The following is a 6,638-nucleotide window of genomic DNA, read 5'->3' on the forward strand; positions in this document are numbered from 1 at the left end:
TGGGAATGGGTTGCAATAGTCCTGCGGGTTTCTTAGTGATGGGTTTGACCTGCTGACATACATGACATTGACGAATGAAAAGCTTGACATCGTTGGCCATAGTGGTCCAATGGAAGTTTGAGCGAAGACGATGCAAAGTTTTCTTGACACCGAGATGGCCACCGAGAGGGGTAGCGTGGTATTCGTGCAAGAGTGTTGGAATGAAGGGGTTCTGCGGGTCAACCCAAATGGCGCCATGGAAGAGAATGAGATCACCAGAAATTGTGAAGCCTGGAAATTCTGCAGGACGGGCATAGATTTCATCACGCTGCTTCTGAAAAATTGGATTGGAAAGGAGGGTCGTCTTTAGTTGAATCAAGAATTCGTTCTGAGGGATCGAGAGGATGAGGCAATGGCCCTCCGGTGGGGATTCAATACGAGATAACGAGTCCGCAACGACGTTTGAGGCGCCAGCTTTATATTGGATGTCATAATCAAACCCTAGCAACTTCGCCAAATAGAATTGTTGTTCTGGGGTTTGGATTATTTGCGACATGAGTTCGCGGAGGCTTCGATGGTTGGTGAATATCGTAAACTTGTGGCCGAGGAGGTATGACTGCCATTTACGTACAGCGGCGGTGATAGCATGAAGCTCACGGACGTAAGCTGAGGCAAGTTGGAGACGCGGGCAAAATGGTTTACTGAAAAACGCGATAGGATGGCCGTGCTGGTGAAGGACTGCACCCATTGCGAAGCTCGAAGCATCTGTTTCTAAGACAAATGGTAGAGTGAAGTCCGGAAGGGCGAGGACCGGAGCAACGATCATGGCCTGTTTCAGGTTATCAAAAGCTTTTTGAGAGTCCGGCGACCATGTAAAGGCATCACGGCAGAAGAGTTTAGTGAGAGGAGCCGCGATACTAGCATAACCTTTCACGAACTTGCGATAGAAACCTGTAAGGCCGAGGAAGGCTCGGAGATCCTTTGGATTGCGGGGTATGGGCCAATCGCGAATGACCTGAACCTTGGAAGGGTCAGGTTGGACGCCGTCACCTGAAACCACATGGCCTAAGTAATCCAATTGGCGTTGACCAAACACGCACTTTGAACGCTTGAGATGGAACTGAGCTTGTGATAGCACGTTGAAGATGCATTCCAAATGAGAAAGATGATCTGGGAGGGTGGCGCTGTAGATGAGTATATCATCAAAAAACACAGCTACAAATTTTCGCAGGAACGGGTTAAGCACGGCGTTCATGGTGGCCTGAAAGGTTGAGGGCGCGTTACATAACCCGAAGGGCATCACACGGTATTCATAGTGATCGTGATGCATTCGGAACGCTGTCTTATGAACATCATCAACTGCCATTAGGATTTGATGAAACCCTTGACGCAGATCAAGCTTAGAGAACCACGAGGCATGGCCGAGTGTTGGACCTTGTGGCCTCAATAATCTTAAGAGGGATAGGCTTAGAATATAGAAGAAGCAACAACAATCAATTTAACAATGTTCTTTAAACATGCAAGACACAATTGATTGCAACAAAATAAATAAGATAAGGGAAGAGAGAATGCAAACACAGTTTTATACTGGTTCGGCCACAACCCGTGCCTACGTCCAGTACTCAAGCAACCCACTTGAGATTTCCACTATCTTTGTAAAATTCTTTACAAAGTCTGAACCACACAGGGACAACCCATCCCTTGTGTTCAGATGCTTTACAACAAGAGACTCACAGTCTCTTAACCAATCTCATTGAATAAGAAGAATAGAAGAAGAATTCTCTCTTCAAGAGAAGAATATTACAATGAAGATCATGTAAGAATCCTTATAGATTTTGCAAGTGTTTGGTCAAGGATTTCTTTTGAGAGAGCATTTGACAATGAAGTTCTTTTGAAATCTCTCTCATTGTCTTTTGAGAGGATAAGACATTTTTGCCAAGCAAAACTCTCTGTCTAAAATTCGTGCCCAAGTCACCTATTTATAGGCCTTTGATGACCATTCACAAATCTAATGAAAAGATGTGACTGTTGGCAGATTTTCTGAAAACTTTCCACTGGTAATCGATTACAATGTTTGTGTAATCGATTACACAGTTATAATTTGAAGGGTTATAACTTTTGAATTTGAATTTCCAAAGTTTCGTTGCTGGTAATCGATTACAGACATATGGTAATCGATTACATGTTGAAAATTCAAATTCAAAACCTTTTTCAACAGCTATTTCTCAACCCTGTCTTCGGGTAATCGATTACACTTCCTGGTAATCGATTACCAGAGCCTTGCATGTCTTGAAAGCACTTTGTTTTAAGGCAAGGCTTGGTCTTTAGTGAATCTTGAAACAAAGTTTTGTTTGTTGAAGCAATCTTGAATTATTCTTGAAGCAAATGCTTATCATTTGAAGCAGCCTTGTTAGATTCTTCTTTGACATCATCAAAATCATGTATACATACATTCACATTCTCCCCCTTTTTGATGATGACAAACATGTGATTTCTTCTCGACACCATCAAAGCTTGCATGATTTACATCTCCCTCTTTCTCAAGCAAATTCTTCTTGATATCATCAAAATCTTCATGATTTACACCGAGCTCATCCAAGAGTTCATCTATGGTAGGGAGAGGAAAACGATCACGTACGGTTATGGCGTTAAGTGCCCGATAATTGACGCACATGCGCCACGTCCCATCTTTCTTCTTTACCAGTAACACCGGCAAGGAGAAGGCACTACGACTTGGTTGTATCAGGCCGGAGTTGAGTAACTCAGTCACTTGTTTTTCAATCTCCGTTTTCTGAAAATGGGGATACCGATATGGGCGAACGTTAACAGGCTTGGATGAGGGAAGGAGATTAATATGATGGACGTGGTGTCGGGGGGGGGGGGGGGGAGGTAAGGTCGTAGGGGTTTGGAAAAGAGATTGGAATCTAGTGAGTAGGTCGTTAATGGCGGATATCGGGTGAGGGAGTTCAGTTAGTGGTTCGGGTTGAAGGGCGGGTAATACTGATAAATGAAAAAGGCCTGAAGTGGAATCCGTGGCCAGCATGCGTCTAACCTGGTGGGCTGAGGCTGGTGTAGTATCGTTATTAACATCTGCACTGAGACTAACGGGCTGGCCCAAATAGGTGAACTGCATAGTAAATGTGGTGTAATCAGTAACTATTGGGCCTAGCGTTCTAAGCCATTCAACGCCTAAAACGACGTCGACGCCACTTAGGGGAAGGACGTGTAATGCCACCGTGAAGGTGTGGTTCTGAATCACCACCGTGGTGTCGGGGCAAAGCTGTCGGCAATCCAGAACTGACCCGTTGCCTACCATTACTCTGAGAGGAAGTGTGTCGTGAACCGAGAGGTTAAGAAACTTCGCGACACGTGGTTGCACAAAGTTATGTGTGCTACCACTGTCTATCAGAATCGTGACGCGAGCGTGATTGATGGAACCGTAGAGGCGGAAAGTGTCCGTCGCGGGGACGCTGGCCATGGCATGAAGACTAACGTGGGGAAGAATGGGGTTAGGGTCAAACGTTGGGGAAGATAAAGAATCGCTTGTGGACACCGTAGTGTCCTCTGGTAAGGGTTGTTCATCAGGATCAGCGATGAGTAGCATGACCTTGCTCTTACAACGATGAGAAGAATTCCACTTCTCATCGCAGTTGTAGCAAAGTCCTTTTTCGCGTTTGTAGGCCATATCCTCAGGTGTGCGCTGGACGAAGGGAGGTTTGGGTCGTGGGTTGAGAGGTGTGTTGGAAGGAGGCTGTGAAGGTGAAGGTGGCGGGAAAGGTCTAGACTGTTTCCGGCGATCGTTGAGTTTATCCTCCTGAAGACGAGCGAGGGCGGTCGCCTGAGGTAAGGAAATAGGTTGAAACGCCTGGACTTCTCGACGGATCTCTGGTGAGAGGCCAGAGATGAAGCAGCTGAGCAACACCGGGGGCGATAATCCGACGACGAGGTTTGCGGGTCTTTCAAACTCCGTCAAGTATTCGGTAACTGAACCTCGTTGGATGAGTTTGAAGAGTGCGCCTCAGGGATCGTCATAAAACGAGGGTGCAAATCGTGTTTCAATCGCTTGAAGTAGGGCTGACCATGACGTGATGAAGCCGTTCCGGTACATCCACTGGAACCAGCTAAGCGCGGTGCCATCAAGGTAGAAAGAAGCAACCGTAATTCGATCTTCCTCTGGTGTGCCCTGGTAATCGAAAAATTGCGAAACTTTGAAGATCCAGCCGAGAGGATCGCTGCCGTCGAATCGAGGAACGTCGAGTTTAACTGGTGGACGGACATGTGTGGTGAGTGGTGGCGGAGGAGCAGTATGAAGTTGGGAAAATCGTTCACACATAGCTTCGACCTGAGAAGCGAGGTTAGTGTGCTTCGCGGAGAGGGCGGCAATGGCCTCCTCGAGGCGGTCCGTGGTGGCGCGACGGGTGTTATGGTCAGCCATGAGCGGCAGGTCGGACCAGTGTTGTGCGCGAGAGGACCTTTGTACAGCCTAGACTTCGAGGGCAAGGCGCCTCCTAAGCTAAAATACTAGATCTTACGTAAAAATGATTCTTCTCTCTTCTTCATTAATGCGTAAAAGCTCTTATTTATACACAAGTTCAGCTGAGTGTTAACTATCACTCAACGTCCAGATACGGTTACAACGGTATCGCAACACTAACGGTATCGCAACTAACCCATGACTAACCACATGCATGTATTCTCTCTCCTGCATTACTATAGTTAGTTACACGAAGTCCCTCAGATGCTTAGGGCGTGTACTGCAACATCTGGGTCGTGTAGAAGGTGTGGTGGGTTCTGGGTCGTGTAGAAGGTGTGGTGGGTTCTGGAGCCTTCTCATTGAGACTAGCAACCTTACTATCATTTGTAGTATATATAAATTGCAGATAATTTCACCGCTTAAAATAGAAATGAAATAATGAAGAAAACTTATGACGAAAAATAGGAAACAAAGATAAAAATAATAATGTATTATATAAATGGGTATAGAAAATGGAAGGAAAAAATTAAGAAGTGAAGAATATTTCTTTTGATTTCTTAAATGAAACAAGTATATAAATAAATTATGGAAGAAAGTTTTTTTTATAATAAAAAAATTAAATTTAAATAATTAATTTTAAAATATATTCTCCCTTCCCCATTTTATGCCAAATAATTATTAACATGGAAGGATCACCGAAAGCTTTTTTATAAAATTTATTTATAAAAACAAAAACAAAAATCCTCCCGCTCCTGGTTATTTAGAATCAAACAAGAGTAATAATAATCTTTAATTTTGATGCGTTGATGATTGATCTTTAACTGCTCGAGGTGAAGCAGTGTTGATCCCAAAGAGAGTACTATAAATAACTTAGGTTTTGTTAGTTCTAAATAAAATGATGAGTGTTGTTCAAGATTGTTCCATGTTCATATGTCGACTTCTTGAAGTACTAATTTTTCTTGAAGTACTTATTAGCACAGCGTCACCGTCAATTGAATTAGACACAAAATCAATCTGTGTGCACCCATTGTTTTATTAAATGCTATCAAAACCGTGAATGAAAACTAAACCATTTTTTCTAGAGATTGTGCTGACTATAAACATGTTTGATTCTTCTTTGATTATGCAAATTATTTGTAATAAAAACCGTGAATGAAAACTATATTTTTTGCAATAGTTCTTGTTATTGAAGACAATTTATTTGTAATAAAAAGTTATTAAATAGTTTTAATTTTAAGAAAACATAAATTCATTTGCCAAATTATCCTTTATTAAATTTTCTATAGTTTTAGCATCTTGTTAATGTTCTCTTATTTTAATTATTTAAAAAATTAATAGTTAAGACTAAAGTTATAAATAATCATTTTTAAAAAAATAAAATAATAAATAGTCTAACTAAAATCATTTTTATAGGGATGTTTCCTAACGTATATTTTAAGGATCCATGGTAGAAATAAAATAATATTTATTAATTATTATTATTTATAAAATCTTCTCAATTAATTATTTAAATAATAAAGCATTAATTATTAAAATATTGAATACTTTTTTATTGCATTTTTTAACATTTGTTGTAAAGACATTAATAAATATTTTGAAATAAAGGAAAAATGTGGAGATTAATAGGTATATAGATTTGAAAAGTTTAATTACTAATTTGTTTTCTCGATTATTTAAAATGCGTTAATTTGGATCCCAAATTTAAAAATGATTAAATTAGGTTATTTAATTGTTAAAATTACATTAATTACGTTATTTTGTTCATTTGATATTAATGACATTAAGTTGGATACACATGACCATGTGATATAACAATTTCATATGAATAAGAGAATTTTTCCGCTCAAATTAACGAACATGATGAAAAGGATTTGATTGATGTAATTTTAACAATTAAATGACCTAGTTGAAACATTTTAAAATTTGATGAACAAATTGGTTATTAAATTATTTAAATTATAACTAATAGAATTACATGGTATAATTTTAAGTAATAATTGTAAAAGTCATAAATTTGTTGTATATAACAATCTGTAATTAGATGAAAATATAAAATTTTTTGCCTTTGATATTGTTACTACATATATTATTTAATATAATTGCATATGTAATAGTTAAATACTTTCATCACATTGAATAATTTAATATTGTGTTTATGTTTTTATTTTTTTTATTTTTTTACAGA

This window comes from Glycine soja, chromosome 4 (genome assembly GCF_004193775.1).
Source record: "Glycine soja cultivar W05 chromosome 4, ASM419377v2, whole genome shotgun sequence".
Taxonomy (NCBI): Eukaryota; Viridiplantae; Streptophyta; class Magnoliopsida; order Fabales; family Fabaceae; genus Glycine; species Glycine soja.